The sequence below is a fragment of the Marmota monax genome, unplaced genomic scaffold (genome assembly GCF_021218885.2).
Source record: "Marmota monax isolate L192 unplaced genomic scaffold, Marmota_monax_Labrador192_F-V1.1 WCK01_AAM20220418_F8-fsc00014, whole genome shotgun sequence".
NCBI lineage: Eukaryota > Metazoa > Chordata > Mammalia > Rodentia > Sciuridae > Marmota > Marmota monax.
Window position 1 is genome coordinate 2262945 of NW_026695222.1, and position 22453 is coordinate 2285397.

General features: G+C 39.6%; 1 pseudogene; it reads right to left on the reverse strand.

Annotated features, from left to right (window-relative positions):
- The window catches only part of LOC124085346 (corepressor interacting with RBPJ 1-like), a 31805-nt pseudogene extending 11543 nt beyond the window's left edge, over positions 1–20262 (reverse strand).
- Positions 20263–22453: the final 2191 nt, after the last annotated feature.

A 22453-nucleotide genomic window follows, 5' to 3' on the forward strand; every position in this document is an offset into this window, starting at 1 on the left:
ATCAGAAACTGGAGATTCCTTTTTAGGACATGCTCCCAGTAAACTAATTCCTAAAACTAGGCCCCCATCCTTCAGTTTCCACCACCTCCCAATTGTACATTCAATCTTGAATCCATCAGTGAACTAGGCCATGGGTGAGGTCAGAGCCCTCATCAGCCAATCACTTTCCAAACATCCCATCTCTGAACATTGCTGCACTGGGACCAAGTCTCCAATACATGAGCCATTGGGGGACATTCCACATCCAAAATATAGCACTATATTCCTTCTTTTCCTGATTTTTCTCAAGTTCCCACTCTCTGCCATTATTTCTAGGGATCACATCCCAAATAAAATATTCACACTTCAGTTTTTGCTCAGGCCCTGTTTCTGGGGGAATTCAAAGACTCTCATCTCACTAGTTTTTTTTTTTTACCCATTATTCATCTCCTTGATTTCCATTCTGTTAAAAACAACAACAAAAAACAACAGCAAAAAAAAAAAAAAACCTTCAAAGTGTCATTCCTATGTGACACTTTCAATTTCCTTCAGTGTTCTTGAAAGGTCAGCTTATGCATAGTCAGCATATCAATTCTTTCTACAGAATTGATAATTGCCGTGGCAACCACCTCTATCTCAGTTTTGTTTTATTTATTTATTGTCCAGATTAATTTCTTGGAGGACTCTGGCCTGGATTACTTGAGCTTCCTATGAGAAGGATTTGTGTTAAATAGGAAAGTTCGCTCTCATTCCTTGACCTCAAATGCCCCAAGAGAAAAGACCTTCCATATTAAAATAAAGGTCATGGCTTCCTCGATTATAGCAAATCTCGAAGCATGAGAATTTAACTAATGGTTAAATCCATATTAAGTTTAATTACAAATAGATGAGTAGATAACATTCAATCCATGCCCCAATGATTTATGGAATACAAACGTGTTGGAATATTGCTGTTTAAATCCAAAGCAGGCGAAGAGGCTCAGCAATCACAAGGACAACCTTAATACAAAAGCCATTGCTAAGCATTAGTCAGGCAGTTAAGATTAACATGGGATAGCACAACCCTCCATTAGTTACTCATCAGCAAACACAGAAAAACGAGAGTTAGATTATAGCTCTTTGGTGTATTTTTAAACGTGAATAAATGGAAAAGCACAGAGGCTGAGCAAGGACCCAGGGTCATGCAACCAGCTAAATTGCTGAGCTGTTGGACACTAAGTCCTTCTAGGTTTAATTCATTGTACCAATAGACATCACAAGAGACATGACATTAATTCAGTCATTTCAAACTCTTAGGATTTGCTTTTCTACCAAGTTTCTAGATGATGATGATGATGATGATCCAGGGGCCATTTTTTTTTTTACCAGGGATTGAACCTAAGGGCACTTAACCACTGAGCCACATCCCCAGCCCTTTTTATTTAAAAGAATTTATTTAGAGACAGGGTTTTGCTGAGTAGCTTAGGACCTCGCTAAATTGCTGAGGCTGGCTTTCAATCCTCCTGCCTCAGCCACCTGAGCCCCTGGGATTACAGGCACATGCCACCATGCCCAGTCCAGGGGCTATCATTTGATGCACCATTTTGAGAATGCTTTTATTAACAGAATAGATTTATTCTAGACTGAATCTTGGATCACATTCACGCAAGAAGCCTGACCCATCTCACTGGCAGATACAGGAGAATATTATTATTAGAAGCACAAAATTTAATAGGCCTGGGATAAGATTGCACCTGTTAGAGGTGCAATGTTAAGGAATCCGGTCTCAAAATAAAGTTTCTAGGAAGAAGTTAGATTTCAAAGATTCCCAAGGAAATATGACAATAAATATGACTCAAAGTTAGACATGCTAAACTCAGAAATTACCAAAGTTCAAAATCTCTCTCAGATCTTGCTCCTCCAACCAGTTTGCCTTCTACTTGTCTTCTGGAAACTGAGTGAAAGATTTTGGCCATTGTAAGCAAACAGTGAACTAGCATGAACAAAGACATAAAATTAAAATAGGTTCATTATTTTGTTGTTCTCAAATATCTATATCTGTATGTTCCACATAATGAATGCTTGGATAGACTACAACTTCAGAAATGCCTTCAGCCATATTCTTCTTTCCATCATTTTTAGTCAACCCTTGAAATTTGGTGATTCAATGAATGAATCTAAATTCAGACTTTTCCCTCACTATCTGTGGGACTGATGGATTATAAAACCTCTTGAAAACTCAGTTTCCTCAGTAGAAAAAGACCAGAAACAAAAACACTATTTTCTTTGTACAACTACTTGAAAAATTAAATGTGCCTATTGCATATAAAGCACTCGGTAGTGACAGCTCAGTATATTCCATGATATCACCAACTTAGATTTTTGTTCCTTGCTACCATCTTTCCTTCAATCACTGTGGAGCACCTGTTGATGTTCACATCCCATGTTAGATTTCACTTTTGTAAATGGATGGTGTTTGAGTGATGATTACTTATAAGAATGGAGAACTTTTTTTTTTTTTTTTTTTTTTACTTTAGGGATTAGAAAACTCAAAGAAGGTATTGTTCTGTGTGTGTGTGTGTGTGTGTGTGTAGATATATTTGTACATTTGTGAAAGAGAGAAAGATAGATAGGGAGAGGTAAACGTATTTGAAATTTCCTGGAACAGAAAACAGTCAATGAAAACTATGATGAAATTTATAATAGTATTGTTTCAATGTTAATTTTTTAGACTTTTATAAGTGTCCCATAGTTATGTTAGATTAACACACTGGAGGAAGTTGGCTATGAGAGTACTATTAATAAGTCTTTGTACTATTTTTGTAACTCTTCTGTAAATGTAAATGATCTCAAAATTATTTTTTAAACTACTGAATTAATTAGGAAAGAGCTAGAGAGGTTGTGATAACTTTTAATAGCCTCATATAGGATAAACATAATTCACACATAGATTTTGTTTGTTTGTTTGTTTTTCCCCTGGATATAGTTAATATTCATCCAGAAACAAGTTGGGGCAGATGCTATGTGCTCACTGAAACCTATTTTCTCTTTGCTGTGGACTCAACCTTAGACTGTTTCCCAGCTCCTCTTGCAGTTAGTTGTGGTCTTGTGATTGCATCCTGGGGGATGGATAATGGGTGGGAAGAGTGATTCCAAGATGAACCTCCCTTAATCCTCTGTGTTCTCTCTTTTTTATACAAGTTGAGCATCCCTAATCCAAAAGTAAGAAATCCAAAGTGCTCCAAAACATGGAACTTTTTGAATGTCAACTGATGCTGCCAGAGGAAAATTCCACACCCCTAAAATTTGTTTCATGAACAAAATTATTAAAAATATTGTATGAAATCACTTTCAGGCTCCTTGTATACATAAAATATAAATGCATTCAGTGTTTTGACTTGGGCCCATCTTCAAAATACCTAATTTTATATATATATATATATATATATATATATATATATATATATATATACACAAATTTTTCAAAGTCCCAATCCCAAACACTTCTGGTTCCAAACATTTCAGATAAGTGATATTTAACCTGCACAACACTCTAGAGGAAGAATGAGAACAAGACAGAAAGAAACTGGACCCTGAATGAGCATGCATGCCTGCCATCCAATCTGATGTTGGTGTTTGACTTTAAAGGAATAGGAAACTTGTTGGAGGGTTGAATTGGCTATTGACCTAACCTAATGCAAAAATGTGGACAGCATGCTGTGAAATTTAATTGGGCAGTATTGTTTTCGATTAAGCAAGCGTAATTTGGCTTGGAAAGAAATCCTAAAGAAGGTTAACTATTTCAAATATAAAATTTCATGGTGACTTTTTGAAATGAGATACCAATGCTAGTATGTGTCCATCCTGGTATTTGTACTTTAATGGCTTATATTCACATATAATTTAAAGATTGTAAGCATCGTGAGAACAAGGACCTTGACTCTCCTGTTTTTATCTATATTCCCACAATTTAACACAGTTCCACACATTCAATACCAATTCAGTGGAATCAAGAAATGTGGAAAGAAACTGTTTGGTTCAAGCAGAATGAGGAAAAGGTTTTTTAGTATATTTTGATAAGAACATAGCAGAAGTCTGTTCCTCTTATAGTTAGTATACATAATTTTATAGATCAAATTCCTCTGAATGAATAGGAGTGAAACTACATAGTGCTTTTATACCATTGCATGTATTGTCAAATGGTACTCTGTCTGACACTGAGTAAGTGCTAATACCTATTGAATGAATGAATTTTATCAATATCAATAACTCTGGTTTAGTTTAGAGTATGTGGAGATAAGATTTATATTATATGTTGCTTTAAATTGCTGATGATAAATGAAGTTAGAAATACATATAGTGTGAACCTCAACTGAATTCATTTTTGTATCTCCTACAAAGATGCCCTATATGTCCTAGAAAAATGTAACTAATGATTGGGATGGAGACATAGCTTAATGTTAGAGTGTGTTTAGCATGTGAGAAGTCTTGAATTCTATCTCTAGTGCCAAAAAAAATACATAAATAAAAATAAATTAGTGATAGCATAGAATTGCTTTAGAGAAAAAGCCTAATTCTCATTTTGACTAATGAAGGAAACTTCACAAACTTCATATGTTGGTTTAAAGTAAGGCAATAAGCATAAAACATTAACATGCCGTTTTGAGAATGAATTAAAGTAAAATTTTACTTTGCCACAAATTCAATTATTGCAAAAAGACGCATATGTACCTCATTTGTTAGTTCCCGATAGTTTATTCTAAAATAAATTTAAAAGCTGTGAGATAGCTTCATGTGAGATATTTACATTCTGGTTTTGCTGTGTTCAGGTTTTCCCAAAAGCTGCTGAAATTAATTTCTGAACTCTACCCTTTTGATATCAACTTCCAAGAAGAAAAACAAAGAAAATAGATAATAGAAATGACTATTATAGCTAATGAATTGATAATGTCTCCATATTAATAAAGTCTTCTTACCATTTCACTGAATAAAATAACATGGAATGGAAAAAATGGAATTGCACAAGGTAATTTGATTCCGAGTCTGATATAAAAAACGGAAAAATAAATAGTTCTATCGACTGGATAATTACAAATTTATTAATACGTGCTTTGAATACACTGCTGTATCATGAATGATACAACGGGAATATTAGTATTTTATTCTCTATATTCCTCCACTCCTTACCTTCATTCCAAGCAAGTAGATGTTTCCCTACCATTCCCCTGCTTCGGTGCAAATTTTTTTCTTTAAAGCCCAAAGCAAAACACTCGAAGAAAATCTCTTGCTTTGTTTCAAAAGCTAAACCTCAGTGAGATATACAAGGATCAGTATTTCACTTGGAGGGGGGTAAAAGTGCTTGTCAAAGAGAAGAATCACAAATAAGTGGAGGGAAAAGAAGTTTTATCATGAGAGGAAAGAAAATGAAATCTATGGATCTCTAACCCAAGATCCCCACCCCTGACTCACAATCTCCAAAAATCATGAGGATCACTGAAGGGATAGTTGTGGCACATTTCTAGGAGGTGGGACTGAGTGGTGACAGGATTCCACATCTTCTGAGGATTCTAGTCCCAAGGAGCCCTGACAACTGCAGACCTATGAGGCTTCGGGGATTGGATTAGTTGGAGATTAAAAGAATTTACTGGTTCCCAATGTGTGCTGGATTTCAGCACATTCTCTCCAGGTATTCTGTTCTGCTTGAGATCCCTTGTCTAATTCAAGACATTTGCCAAGTGAGGGCAGAATGAATGAAGGGGAGTCATGTGACAGCTCCTAATAATAAGATTCAATTTCCCTTCAGACTTAAAGTTGGATTTAATATGATTGAAAGAACATAAAGAAAAGTGACATTTATTTGACTTTGAATTATAATAGTAGCAAATTCATACCTCCTACACACTTGTAATATTATCTATACTATATAGCATATTAAAGAATAATATATTTTACTTAAGCTAAATAAAGACTGTTTTTGTTCTCAAAGGCAAATTTTAAAGCAGAAAATGTATGCATGAACAGAAATTTTCTTTCAATAATGAGTTGATATCAAAGCTGTTTCCAGTTACTGGTGCCATTTCCAAATTAAACAGGTTTTTATTATAATTCAGCTGAACAGAAGGAAAATAAAGCATAGAAATGTACTTCCTGTATTGTCATCTAAAAAACATACTACTGACAGATTTGATTATAATACAACATTTCTTTTCAAGTAACTTGTAGCTTAGAATACATATAAAATGATGGTTTTTTTTTTTTTGTATATTCAGGGATGAAGCCAAAATTTGCAATTGAGATACTTGTTGTAACCCTAATCAAACTCCAATATTTCTATTTTTTGTTCATTTAGTTCCCAGCTACAGGCATCGTGTTAGTGTTCCCATTATTGACCCCTTTCCTGAAACCATGCTCTTTGTTCCTCTATAGTTCTTCCTACTAGTGTAAATAAATATATATTTCCCCAAACCACTAAGGTTGAGCTTGGCTATGTAAAGTGGTTTGGTCAATGGAGTATTAGTTGATATGCTGCACAAAATAGCTTTAAATGTACCTTGTGTTGGAACTTAATTTCTCATGTTCTTGCCTTTTATCATGAGAAGAACCTCCCTCCAGAAGCCACCATTTTAATAAGCATGAAAGCTGTAGATCAGATCTGGATGGAAACACTAGCTAGAATCCAAGCTTAGCTAAATCCAGCCAAACCTGGCTGACTAGAAGACATCTGAACAAGAAATAAATGTATAATGTAAGCTTCTGTGTTTGGGACAGTTTGTTACACAGCATTATACTGTGTACAGTAGACTGATATATCTTTCCATTCTCTGTATTTCAATAGATCTCCAGACTACTCATGGTGTTTTAAATATTTAGGTTACCAAAACTTATCAATTTATTTCTCCTTATGAAGGACCAATGGACATTTATATGCTATGGTTCCAAATTAGTATGGAACAAACTTTCAGTTGAGACTATTCAGTTCAACAATTAAATCCAATTTATTTAAAGGAATATTTTATTTCATTACAGGAGGGAGTAAGAATTGAATATTAGTAAGATATTATTCCAAGGACAAGACAAGTAGAAATATGAACTACTAAAAATGGAGAAAAATAATATGCTTTTGGAGAAGTGCAAATAATATATTGTGATTATTACTTAAGTTAGCCATCCCAAAAATAGTATGATCTTAATAGATGGAATATGGAAAAAGGGAAATATGTTTTCAGTGTGAACAACATTAATTTACTCAATTTTTATCCATTTTCTTACTGAGTGAATATTTTGAACTGTCTTCAATGAACCAGATGTCGGTGATATGGTAGTAAATAATATAATAATGATATCTAGGTTACTGGGCGTGACAGGACAAAATAGGTAGGATGGGACCGATACCAAATTCCCTGCATGGGACAGCGTCCAGTTCCAGAATGAGAGGCTAACAAGCCAACAATATTGTGTCCAAAGACATTTGCAGCTTTGAAAGAATCAGGAACCATTGCAACTGGTGTGATATGATCCAGAAAAGGGTCAAACAACTGTCCTGTCCACTTTTCAAGTAGCTGAAGTTTTGGAGAAAGACATGAAGAACATTCTTTCCCAGGGAAGAAAAATTTGCCAGTTCTACAGGACATTTACCTCCAAGTCATGGGACATTTTGGATTGGTGACTGATTGGCCTTGTATTGTGGTGTAAGGGAAGGAAGAACATAAAGCAGACAAAGAAGTTTAGTTTACATGGTAAACACTGAACAAAACAGGTAAAGGAATTAGGAAAAGAAATGTAAAGTTTTATCTATTTCTACAATAATGCTGCATAACAAACTGCTCAAAAACATAGTGGCGTAAACTAATAATCACTTAGCATTTTTTTTACAAGCATATAGGTCAGTTTTGTGATCCTGCTGAATGGGTCCAGGCTGACTGATTTGAGCTGGGCATGCACTCCTCCATTGTCAGCTATAGGCCAATAGGAGAGATTCGCTAGTTTATTGTGGGTTTACCTCTATATCTGGGGACATGGCTCACTGAGCTCTACTCAGTGAGGTCTCTTTCACGCACCAGGCTACCTAGAGCTTATTTAAATGCACAGGAATACAAGAGAATGAGCAGAAACACACGGGACTTCTTGTGGTTAAGGCTTGCAACTGTCGTCTCATATAACATTTGTGTTTTAGTCAAATTTACACCCCTGTGGCCAGAATACCTGACAAGAACAACTTAGAAGAAGAAGTTTTTTTTGAAGCTTATGGTTTCAGAAGTCTCAGTCCATAGATAGCTGATTCCATTGCTATGGGTCCAAGGTGGGGCTGCACATCATGGTGGAAGGGTTAAGTAGAGGCAAATCCCTCAGCTCATGGAAGGAAGAAAGAAAGGAAAGAAAGAGATAGGAGTGGATGAGGAAGGGCTGCAGGAAAGTGCATATTTCCAGGGCAGACCTTCAGGACCCACTTCCTCCAGCCATGCCCCACCTGTCTACAGTTACTACCCAGTCAGTCCATTCAAATGAGGATGGACTGATTAGGTTACAGCTCTAATCATTTTGCCTCTGATTATTCTTGCATTAGCACAATATCTTTTTGGAGATGACTCATGTCCACAACATAATAATTTGCCATATTATTTTGGCCATATCAAGTGTATAAGCCACCAAGATTCAAGAGTTGGAGACATAGATTAGGCCTTTTTGTGGGAGGAAGAGTCAGTCCCACTGCATAGGGGCATGGGTAAAGAGAGAGAAGAACTAGGGCCACAACTGTCATCTGTCTATTACAGTAACCAACTATTTTCAATTTCCTATTTCGTGGCTGGCAATGTGTTTGAGACTTTTAACAACTTGATCTCATTAATTATGGGAGCCGTTCTACCAGAAGAAACTCTGTCTCAGAGATCTCATATTTATGCATCACCATGCAGACATCATCAGCTGGTGGAATTAGGCTGGTAGCTCTGATGCTTTTTAAAGCATAAGCTCTTTAAGAGATCCCTCACACTGCTTCCCTAAATCAATGGCTTGCAATTTCCCCCCAAATGGTTTATCAATTGAAATAGAATCAATTCTACCACAGCAGGAATCAGAAGAGTTAGGTGAGAAGATGATGTGGTCTGAGATTGCCGTAGTTGACAAAACCCATGCTGGGAATGCTAGACAGGAATGAAGGGTGACCTGAGGTTCACTGGGCAAAATGAACTTTTACAAGGGAATAACCATCTGGGGAGCTGTATCATTCCAAATCTTCACATCCAAGGAGACCTAATGAGTTCACGTTCTACTGAGGCAACATTTGTAAGAGAATGGGAAATGAGAGTGTGACTTCTGAGCAGAAAAATCCATATCACATTGTAATTTCATCTGGTTGATGGAAAGGATCATGAAAACAGGATCTATCCCCAGGGAAAGGGGTTGCACACATGAGCCTAGTGGTTTTCAACCCCTAGTTGTCTGGGTTTCTGGAATGGGAATTAGGAAGTAAATTGTAAGGTGATGCTAGCATGGATATTTCCTATTTTGTTCTTTACTATGCTGTTAACACCTTGAAGTGTTTCGGGTACATGCAGACATAGAGTAAATATTTGTGGAGTCATGAAGATAAGCATATAACTAGATATAAATAGCACCCCTGGGGTTAAATCATTATAAACTCATGGGATCATAACTGAGAAAATGTCAGACAATTTCCAGATTCTTGTAGGTAAAAGAGGTAAAAGTCCCAGTCAGATATGGAGGCTTCTTACTTAGTGATTCAGAGACCAGCACTGATTCTCTGAGTGGCCTGCAAACCAAAGGAAGAAGACTCGCTGGTGTTTGCATTGTGTAATTTCCATTTCAAGCCATGTCTCTAGTGACGTCCAGTAAAGATTCAGAATATTCACCTTTGGTAACACTGAACTTATGAACAGAAGGTGATTGTTGCTATCAAGTAGACCCCTGCTGTTCTAAATGAAGTTTCAGACCATTAGCAGCATCACCTAATTCTCTAATAGAAATTGAGATTCTCAGGTCCTGCCCCAGACCTACTGAATCAGAATTTTGAGGGTGAGATCCAGGAATGTTTTTTTTTTTGTTTAATAATCATTCAATATGCTATCCGTCGTTTTATGATATTTTAGAACAAAGCAAGTTTCACAAAGTTACATGGGGTTTTTATCTGGCACAGGGTTCAAAGAAACAGTTACCAATAGAAAATATTTCTACAACCTCAAACTAGATTATTTAGGTATATTTGCAAAATTCATCCTTATGGGATTCCTGCAGTTTTGTATTTGAAAGGACAGTTTAAAGAGATGGAAAGTTGGAATCCAGATTTTTTTGTTATTAGAAAGATAATAGTACATAACTCAGACTTTGCAGTTTTTTATTATTCAATAAGAAAAGGGACATATTTTTATTCCTACGTGATTGTCACATATGGTCTCTTTATTCTCTCCCATGTCCCTTCAGTGTGCTTGCCTCACGAGTGCTTCCTGTGTGCATGGGTACCGTGGTATTCTGGTGTCATTTTCTTTATTGCACTCTTCACTGGGACTCCTCTACGGCTGCTGCTTTTTCTCCCTTTGCTTATAACCACTAGGAAGTGGGTTTCTCCCATTTCTCTTATCTCTGCTTTGACTTCTGCTACTCTGTTCATTTCTCTCAGATCCTCTCTTCTCTGGGTTGTGATGATGCCTTCTAGATTTTTGCCTACAATTAGGATGGCTCCACTTGCTGTCCTCTCCAGAACTTTCTTGTTTTTAAAACTGAGGCTTTTCCTTGTTGTTTTTGTTGCTTTCTCCCTTGTCACTATAACTTCTAGAAAGTTCTTCATAAAGTTTTCTCTTTTTTTACCCTTAGTCTATTCACATTCATTTTAATTTCTGGAATGCTTGTTTTTCCTTCTTTTTAAAAAATTTTCTTTGAATGGGAGTTCATAACCCACTTGAATCAAAGTGTGAAATATGATATGTCAAGAACTATGTAATGTTTTGAACAACCAACAATAAAAAATTTTAAAAAAAGTGAAACTTGGTTAATATAAAAACATCAATGGAATTATGGTGCTATTTCTCTTCTTTATATATTAAATGGGTTCATATCTTCCAGGTATACAAATCTTTAAGATAGAGGGTTTAAAAGAACATTATATCAAGCTGATATTCTCCAAACTAAAGTTGTATGGTAATTTTAGATTCTTAAGGATAACAAATTTAATTGGGGATTTATTTATATAATTTAATGCTTGACAACTGGACCTGTTATCAATAAGATATGTAAAGTATTTTGTTCCTTTTTACAGTGGGATACAATTTAAATGTATTTTTAAGTTAATGATTGCCTAATCTATTTAGAGTTTATTATTGTAAAACACAAATGCATTTTGAGAGCAGGCCCAGCGGCCTGCTGAGGGCAGAGCCGCCCCCCACCCCTCGCGCCTGCCAGGTAGGGGAACTGTGACCACGGACAGAAAAGGCCCAGTGGCCCGCGGCGGGGCAGAGCTTCCAATCACTCCTGCAAGGTAGGCGGGCCTGCGACCCACCTGCAGAAGAGGAGCAGCGACCTGCTGAGAGGCAGAGCCGCCCCCTCCCCCTGCACCGGCAAGGTAGAGGGAACTGTGACCACGCACAGAGCAGGCCCAGCGGCCTGCTGAGGGGCAGAGCCACCCCCCACCCCCCGCCCCTGCCAGGTGACCACCGACAGAAAAGGCCCAGTGGCCCGTGGTGGGACAGAGCTTCCAATCACTCCTGCAAGGTGGGCGGGCCTGCGACCCACCGGCAGAAGAGGAGCAGCGACCTGCTGAGAGGCAGAGCCGCCCCCTCCCCCTGCGCCGGCAAAGTAGAGGGAACTGTGACCACGCACAGAGCAGGCCCAGCGGCCTGCTGAGTGGCAGAGCCGCCCCCCACCCCCCGCGCCTGCCAGGTAGGGGAACTGTGACCACGGACAGAAAAGGCCCAGCGGCCCGCGGCGGGACAGAGCTTCCAATCACTCCTGCAAGGTAGGCGGGCCTGAGACCCACCAGCAGAGGAGGAGCAGCGACCTGCTGAGAGGCAGAGCCGCCCCCTCCCCCTGCGCCGGCAAAGTAGAGGGAACTGTGACCACGCACAGAGCAGGCCCAGCGGCCTGCTGAGGGGCAGAGCCGCCCCCCACCCCCCGCGCCTGCCAGGTAGGGGAACTGTGACCACGGACAGAAAAGGCCCAGCGGCCCGTGGCGGGACAGAGCTTCCAATCACTCCTGCAAGGTAGGCGGGCCTGCGACCCACCGGCAGAGGAGGAGCAGCGACCTGCTGAGAGGCAGAGCCGCCCCCTCCCCCTGCACCGGCAAGGTAGAGGGAACTGTGACCACGCACAGAGCAGGCCCAGCGGCCTGCTGAGGGGCAGAGCCGCCCCCCACCCCTCGCGCCTGCCAGGTAGGGGAACTGTGACCACGGACAGAAAAGGCCCAGTGGCCCGCGGCGGGGCAGAGCTTCCAATCACTCCTGCAAGGTAGGCGGGCCTGTGACCCACCTGCAGAAGAGGAGCAGCGACCTGCTGAGAGGCAGAGCCGCCCCCTCCCCCTGCACCGGCAAGGTAGAGGGAACTGTGACCACGCACAGAGCAGGCCCAGCGGCCTGCTGAGGGGCAGAGCCACCCCCCACCCCCCGCCCCTGCCAGGTGACCACCGACAGAAAAGGCCCAGTGGCCCGCGGTGGGACAGAGCTTCCAATCACTCCTGTAAGGTGGGCGGGCCTGCGACCCACCGGCAGAAGAGGAGCAGCGACCTGCTGAGAGGCAGAGCCGCCCCCTCCCCCTGCGCCGGCAAAGTAGAGGGAACTGTGACCATGCACAGAGCAGGCCCAGCGGCCTGCTGAGGGGCAGAGCCACCCCCCACCCCCCGCGCCTGCCAGGTAGGGGAACTGTGACCACGGACAGAAAAGGCCCAGTGGCCCGTGGCGGGACAGAGCTTCCAATCACTCCTGCAAGGTAGGCGGGCCTGCGACCCACCTGCAGAAGAGGAGCAGCGACCTGCTGAGAGGCAGAGCCGCCCCCTCCCCCTGCGCCGGCAAAGTAGAGGGAACTGTGACCACGCACAGAGCAGGCCCAGCGGCCTGCTGAGGGGCAGAGCCGCCCCCCACCCCCCGCGCCTGCCAGGTAGGGGAACTGTGACCACGGACAGAAAAGGCCCAGCGGCCCTCGGCGGGACAGAGCTTCCAATCACTCCTGCAAGGTAGGCGGGCCTGCGACCCACCGGCAGAGGAGGAGCAGCGACCTGCTGAGAGGCAGAGTCGCCCCCTCCCCCTGCACCTGCAAGGTAGAAGGAACTGTGACCACGCACAGAGCAGGACCAGCGGCCTGCTGAGGGGCAGAGCCACCCACCACCCCCCGCCCCTGCCAGGTAGGTGGAACTGTGACCACCGACAGAAAAGGCCGAGTGGCCCGTGGCAGGACAGAGCTTCCAATCACTCCTGCAAGGTAGGCGGGCCTGCGACCCACTGGCAGAAGAGGAGCAGCGGCCTGCTGAGAGGCAGAGCCGCCCCCTCCCCCTGCACCGGCAAGGTAGAGGGAACTGTGACCACGCACAGAGCAGGCCCAGGGGCCTGCTGGGGGGCAGAGCCGCCCCCCACCCCCCGTGCCTGCCAGGTAGGTGGAACTGTGACCACCATCAGAACAGGCCAGACCTGCAACCGAGAGACAGAACAGGCCCAGTGGCCTGAGGAAGGGTAGAGCCGCCCCCCCTCCCCGCACCTGCAAGGTAGGCGGACCTGCGACCCACTGGCAGTACAGCCCCAGAGGCCTGCAGAGGGGCAGTGCCGCTGCCTGCACCTGCAAAGTAGACAGAACTGTGACCACCCACAGAACAAGCCTAGCGGCCCGCAGAGGGACAGAGCCGCTGCCCGCGCCTGCGAGGGAGACTTTGCAACTATACAAGACCAATATAAATATATAGGGGGAAAATTCAATAACACAACAGTTTCACTAAGTAGAAAGGAACGCGAACAGTATGAAGAGACAAGGAAAGAAAGGACCACAAGCAATGCAGGTCAACTCAACGTTAGAAGAGGTAATAGCTGCAGCAGAAGGAATGTCAGATAAAGAATTCAGGATATACATGCTTCAGATGATCTGGAGTCTCAAGGAAGACATCAGACAGCAAAATCAGACAATGAAAGATCACTTCAACAATGAATTACATAAACAAATCCAAGAAGCAAAAGATCAACTACACAGGGAAATAGAGGTTATAAAAAACAAACAAACAGAAATCCTAGAAATGCAGGAAGCAATAAGCCAACTTAAAAACTCAATTGAGAATACTACCAGCAGAGTAGAACACTTAGAAGACAGAACATCAGACAATGAAGATAAAGTATTTCAACTTGAAAAGAACATAGACAGCTCAGCAAGACTGTTAAGAAACCATGAGCAGAACATCCAAGAAATATGGGATAACATCAAGAGACCAAATTTAAGAGTCATTGGGATACAGGAAGGGACAGAGTTTCAAACCAAAGGATTGAGCAATCTATTCAATGAAATAATACGAGAAAACTTCCCAGACTTGAAGAATGAGACAGAACCCCAAATCCTAGAAGCCTACAGGACGCCGAATGTGCAAAATCATAAGAGACCCACACCTAGACACATTATAATGAAGATGCCCAATATACAGAATAAGGAGAGAATTTTAAAAGCTACAAGAGAAAGGAAGCAGATCACATTTAGGGGTAAGCCAATCAGGATAACAGCTGATCTTTCAACACAGACTCTGAAAGCTAGAAGATCCTGGAATAACATATTTCAAACACTGAAAGAAAATGGGTTCCAACCAAGAATTGTGTTTCCAGCGAAATTAAGCTTCAGGATGGAAGATGAAATTAAAACCTTCCACGATAAACAAAAGTTAAAAGAATTTGCAGCTAGAAAACCATCTCTTCAAAACATCCTTGGCAAAACATTACAGGAAGAGGAAATGGAAAATAACAATGAAAACCAACAGTGGGAGGTAGGACACTAAAGGGGGGAAAATAATCAAAGAGGAAAACAAACCATGTTTAGTAACATAAATAAACAAATATGGCTGGAAGAACAACCCATATCTCAATAATAACCCTAAATGTTAATGGCTTAAACTCACCAATCAAGAGACACAGGCTACTAGAATGGGTCACAAAACAAGACCCAACAATATGCTGCCTACAGGAGACGCATTTGATAGGAAAAGACATACATAGGCTGAAGGTGAAAGGTTGGGAAAAATCATATCACTCATATGGACTTCGGAAACAAGCAGGAGTATCCATACTCATATCAAATAAAATAGATTTCAAGCCAAAGTTAATCAAAAGGGATAAAGAGGGATACTACATACTGCTCAAGGGAACCATACACCAACAAGACATAACAATCTTAAATATATATGCCCCAAACAATGGTGCAGCTATGTTCATCAAACAAACTCTTCTCAAGTTCAAGAGTCTAATAGACCACCATACAATAATCATGGGAGACTTCAACACACCTCTATCACCACTGGACAGATCTTCCAAACAAAAGTTGAATAAGGAAACTATAGAACTCAATAACACAATTAATAACCTAGACTTAATTGACATATATAGAGTATACCACCCAACATCAAGCAGTTACACTTTTTTCTCAGCAGCACATGGATCCTTCTCAAAAATAAATCATATATTATGTCACAGGGAAACTCTTAGACAATATAAAGGAGTAGAGATAATACCATGCATCCTATCTGATCATAATGGAATGAAACTGAAAATCAACGATAAAAGAAGGAAGGGAAAAGAATACATCACTTGGAGAATGAACAATAGGTTACTGAATGATCAATGGGTTATAGAAGACATCAAGGAAGAAATTAAAAAATTCTTAGAGATTAATGAAAACACAGACACAACATATCGGAATCTATGGGACACATTGAAAGCAGTTCTAAGAGGAAAATTCATTGCTTGGAGTTCATTCCTTAAAAAAAGAAAAAACCAACAAATAAATGATCTCATACTTCATCTCAAAATCCTAGAAAAAGAAGAGCAAAACAACAGCAAAAGAAGTAGAAGGCAAGAAATAATGAAAATCAGAGCTGAAATTAATGAAATCGAAACAAAAGAAACAATTGAAAAAATTGACAAAACTAAAAGTTGGTTCTTTGAAAAAATAAACAAAATTGACAGACCCTTAGCCATGCTAGCGAAGAGAAGAAGAGAGAGAACTCAAATTACTAACATACGGGATGAAAGAGGCAATATCACAACAGACACTTCAGAAATACAGAAGATAATCAAAAATTATTTTGAATCCTTATACTCCAATAAATTAGAAGATAGTGAAGGCATAGATAAATTTCTTAAGTCATATGATCTGCCCAGATTGAGTCAGGAGGATACAGACAACCTAAACAGACCAATATCAATTGAGGAAATAGAAGAAACCATCAAAAGACTACCAGCTAAGAAAAGCCCAGGACCGGATGGGTATACAGCAGAGTTTTACAAAACCTTTAAAGAGGAACTAATACCAATACTTTTCAAGCTACTTCGGGAAATAGAAAAAGAGGGAGAACTTCCAAATTCATTCTACGAGGCCAACATCACCCTGATACCTAAACCAGACAAAGACACTTCAAAGAAAGAAAACTACAGACCAATATCTCTAATGAACCTAGATGCAAAAATCCTCAATAAAATTCTGGCCACTCGGATACAAAAACTTATCAAAAAAATTGTGCACCATGATCAAGTAGGATTCATCCCTGGGATGCAAGGCTGGTTCAATATACGGAAATCAATAAATGTTATTCACCACATCAATAGACTTAAAAATAAGAATCATATGATCATCTCGATAGATGCGGAAAAAGCATTCGACAAAGTACAGCATCCCTTTATGTTCAAAACTCTAGAAAAACTAGGGATAACAGGAACATACCTCAATATTGTAAAAGCAATCTATGCTAAGCCTCAGGCTAGCATCATTCTGAATGGAGAAAAATTGAAGGCATTCCCTCTAAAATCTGGAACAAGACAGGGATGCCCTCTCTCTCCACTTCTGTTCAACATAGTTCTCGAAACACTGGCCAGAGCAATTAGACAGACGAAAGAAATTAAAGGCATCAAAATAGGAAAAGAAGAACTTAAATTATCACTATTTGCAGATGACATGATTCTATACCTAGCAGACCCAAAAGGGTCTACAAAGAAACTATTAGAGCTAATAAATGAATTCAGCAAAGTGGCAGGATATAAAATCAACACGCATAAATCAAAGGCATTCCTGTATATCAGCGACAAATCCTCTGAAACGGAAATGAGGACAACCACTCCATTCACAATATCTTCAAAAAAAATAAAATACTTGGGAATCAACCTAACAAAAGAGGTGAAAGACTTATACAATGAAAACTACAGAACCCTAAAGAGAGAAATAGAAGAAGATCTTAGAAGATGGAAAAATATACCCTGTTCATGGATAGGCAGAACTAACATCATCAAAATGGCGATATTACCAAAAGTTCTCTACAGGTTTAATGCAATGCCAATCAAAATCCCAACGGCATTTCTTGTAGAAATAGAGAAAGCAATCATGAAATTCATATGGAAAAACAAAAGACCCAGAATAGCAAAAACAATGCTAAGCAGGAAGGGTGAATCAGGCGGTATAGCGATACCAGACTTCAAACTATACTACAGAGCAATAGTAACAAAAACAGCATGGTACTGGTACCAAAACAGGCGGGTGGACCAATGGTACAGAATAGAGGACACAGAAACCAATCCACAAAACTACAACTACCTTATATTTGATAAAGGGGCTAAAAGCATGCAATGGAGGAAGGATAGCATCTTCAACAAATGGTGCTGGGAAAACTGGAAATCCATATGCAACAAAATGAAACTGAATCCCTTTCTCTCGCCATGCACAAAAGTTAATTCAAAATGGATCAAGGAGCTTGATATCAAATCAGAGACACGCCGTCTGATAGAAGAAAAAGTTGGCTACGATCTACATACTGTGGGGTCGGGCTCCAAATTCCTCAATAGGACACCCATAGCACAAAAGTTAATAACTAGAATCAACAAATGGGACTTACTCAAACTAAAAAGTTTTTTCTCAGCAACAGATACAATAAGAGAGGTAAATAGAGAGCCTACATCCTGGGAACAAATCTTTACTCCTCACACTTCAGATAGAGCCCTAATATCCAGAGTATACAAAGAACTCAAAAAATTAGACAATAAGAGAACAAACAACCCAATCAACAAATGGGCCAAGGACCTGAACAGACACTTCTCAGAGGAGGACATACAATCAATCAACAAGTACATGAAAAAATGCTCACCATCTCTAGCAGTCAGAGAAATGCAAATCAAAACCACCCTAAGATACCATCTCACTCCAGTTAGATTGGCAGCCATTATGAAGTCAAACAACAACAAGTGCTGGCGAGGATGTGGGGAAAAGGGTACACTTGTACATTGCTGGTGGGACTGCAAATTGGTGCAGCCAATTTGGAAAGCAGTATGGAGATTTCTTGGAAAGCTGGGAATGGAGCCACCATTTGACCCAGCTATTCCCCTTCTCGGTCTATTCCCTAAAGACCTAAAAAGAGCATGCTACAGGGACACTGCTACATCGATGTTCATAGCAGCACAATTCACAATAGCTAGACTGTGGAACCAACCTAGATGCCCTTCAATGGATGAATGGATAAAAAAAATGTGGCATTTATACACAATGGAGTATTACTCTGCATTAAAAAATGACAAAATCATAGAATTTACAGGGAAATGGATGGCATTAGAGCAGATTATGCTAAGTGAAGCTAGCCAATCCCTAAAAAACAAATGCCAAATGTCTTCTTTGATATAAGGAGAGTAACTAAGAACAGAGTTGGGTCGAAGAGCATGAGAAGAAGATTAACATTAAACAGGGATGAGAGGTGGGAGGGAAAGGGAGAGAGAAGGGAAAATGCATGGAAATGGAAGGAGACCCTCAGAGTTATACAAAAGTACATACAAGAGGAAGTGAGGGGAAGGGGAAAAATAATATAAGGGGGACAAACGAATGTCAGTAGAGGGAGCAGAGAGAGAAGAGGGGAGGGGAGGGGAGGGGAGGGGAGGGGAGGGGAGGGGAGGGGGGATAGTAGAGGATAGGAAAGGCAGCAGAATACAACAGACACTAGTATGGCAATATGTAAATCAATGGATGTGTAACTGATGTGATTCTGCAATCTGTATATGGGGTAAAAATGGGAGCTCATAACCCACTTGAATCAAATTGTGAAATATGATATATCAAGAACTATGTAATGTTTTGAACAGCCAACAATAAAAAATTAAAAAAAAAAAAAAACACAAATGCATTTTTCTACTTTTCCACAAAAAAGCTAAATTCTCTCAGCCTTTCTGTAACTCATGTTTTAAATGTAATATCATATTGTATTAGCTAACATTAAAAAAAATTAAAAAAAAATAAAAAATTTTCTTTGTAGTAATTGTAATGACTGCTTTTTGAAATCATATTAGAAGAAGAGGAGGAGAAAGTCAGAGAGGAGAAGGAGGAAGAAGAGGTTTTAAATTTTTTTATGTTTATATCTGCTCTTCTGTAACATTTTTTAATACCTTTTTTCTTTTCTACCCAATTTCCTGAGCTCCTTCTGTTTTCATTTGGTTTTGAGTGACTTTAAGAATTTAACTTCTGAATTTTCTTCACCCTCACTGGCAGCAAACTCTGAGTCAACACAGACATCATTCCGTTGCTGTGATGGATCATTTGCACCCAAGTTTCTCCCCAGTATATTTCCTTTACAGTGAAAACCCTCTATTTCTCATCTCCACTATTAGCTCCCTGAGGGCGCATTGAGAGTCCTGAGCCATCAGTGGGAACCCAACATACGCTGACTCCAGAAAATTCAAAGGACGTGCTTGAATTATGCTGACATGACCCCATTTGTGATATTTAACGCATCTCACATTTCAAAACTGAATGCCAAAGGGCTGATCTCTGGTGTTCATGTCATCTTTGGTTTATTTTTTCACATGGAGTTCCTTTCTGCTATTCAAATTTCTATTCTGTTTCTTCTTTCTCTTTATTTTCTTCCGTTAGCTCCTAGTGGAACTTCACACATGAAATTAAGGCTATTCTTTACACATTCACCTTCCATAAGAATCTGTTATAATATAACACTTGTACTTTAGGATACTGTTGCATTAATTCAAGTTTCTTCTTATCATATAATAATTTCTGTTCTGCCATCCATACCTTTTGGATAGTGCATTCAGAGGCAGGATGAAAGTCCTTTTGGCACATGAAATTGGCAAAGGATTTCTCCATCTTGCAGTCTGAGCTAGGGAGGGCCCCTGGAAATAAGTTTTTTAATAAACCTTCTAGATAATTCTTATGTGTGCAAACGTTTGAGAAACACTGAGTTAAAAGACTTCAGAGGTCTCATGGATATCAAGAGGTTCCTATGACTTTCTTCTACTATTGTCCTGTCTTATGACCTAAAATGGATCCTCCACAGCACAAAGGCAGTTGAATTTTTGACTAAGGAATAAAAGCAAATTGGCACATGTGTAAACAGATTTTGAACACCTTCTTCTTCATCACCATTAGTATAGTACCTCTTGTTTGCATAAGCATTCTTTGAATTGCTGTGAGGAAATTTAGTAACATTTCTTAGAGTTGTATAAAATAATGGTTCATAATATGGATTTGGAGCCCAGAAAAATCTGGTGTCAACTCCTACTCCACTATATATTATCAGGAGACTTTGGGAAAGTTCATCTCTGAAGGGTCAGTTTATTTTCCTAAAAAATAGCACCTTAACAGTAGCTATATAATTTTTGAAGTAATTTAGAAAAGGAATTCACATAATGGATTGGAACAGATTTTGATGTTTTGTCCATGCTAAATGCTTAATAATGTAAGTTACTTTTATTACTATTATAACAATAAGTATTAATATATGTCCATTGCCAAACATATTTTTCAATTATATAATGGATCAGTCTGAGTTTGTAGTACACTAAACATTTTTAAAACAAGATCACAGATATTGACCAAAGTACTACAAAAATCACATATCCTTTCATTCTGTGAATCAAATTTTGCTTTCTCCTAATAATTTAAATTTAAGTCTCGATTTCCTACTCATGCACAGCAACACTTGTGAGCGGGTTTCTCTCTGATGTGCCCCCAACGTGACACAGGAGATCAAACTGAAATAATAAAATAACACTGCATGAAAAGGGACCCAGGGTACACTTGTTAATGAGTAGATAAATGTTGTTCAGCCCCAGGAAAAAACTGCACATGGAGCAAAGCAATGGCTTTTTTAAGACTCAGCATACACCTTTAAATTATTTTCTTTCAGCTTCCAAGTTCTAAAGAGTGATTGGTGTGCACAATGAAGAGAGAGAGAGAGAGAGAGAGAAAGGAAGGAAAGAAGACTTGAGGCTAGGAAGATAAAGAGGAAAATGACCAACCTCCCTCCCTTTACCTCTCCTTCTCACTCCAGTCTCACTAATGGTTTAAGAAAGAAGGCAGATGCTGAAGCCACAACTGAGAAAGAGAATCGTTTCAGGCCCCAGGCAATCCTTCTATCAGGGAAGGTTGAGGTCAGACACTGAGAACATCAAAGAAAAGAAAGGTCTTTGGGGTAAAGAAGAAATGGCATCCCCATGAAGAATAAAGAGGAGGGAAGTCAAAATCCATATTCTATGGTTTTCTCATGACAAACACACAGCAGATTTCCCCAGAAAGCAGATTAATTGCCCTTCCCTTTGAGCTATATGAATTCCCTGTCTTTTATTATTGAATTATAGACATTAGTATGGGAAATAAACTTCTTAGCATCTCATCAACATTTTTGCTCATTCATTATTTTGTGATTTTCCCAGAAAGACCTAAATGGGATCATTCAAATTCAGAGGTTTCTGTCTTTCTTTTCTGAAACAAAACAAATGCACCAGAAATAATTATTTCTAACTATGTGATAGTGCAGTGTGTTTAATGAGTTGAATACATAAGTGACTGGGGTCTTTAAATTTTGTGGAGTATTTTTTTTTGATAGGATAGATATAGAATGAACCCTTCTGGTCCTATGTTATTGGTTAGAGTTTAATCTGGAAGAAAGAAATATTAGAAAGAATGGTCTAATAATCTTGTAAGGTCTCTGCCAATTTTCTTAACAGTAAGGCCATTTTTTAAAATGATCAACCCCTGGGTACCATATGTTCAGAACATTCAGTGTTTTATTGCTCTATAGAGTTTTTTTTCTTTGACAAAATATCCTCTTAATCTTTCTCTAGTGATAAAGGAGAGAAAGGCTTTTTATTATTATTATTATTTTTTAAATCTGCCTGTCTGAAGCTTTATTTTGGAAACTCCCTGGATTCTTGGGGTACATGGTTTCCAGGACAGCTATCATTTAGAATTTGATCATGTCTTCTTTAGAATCATGATAAATAATTTGCAGTAGAATAGAATGTTTTAGTAATATACCTTGTGTTAGGTTTGACAG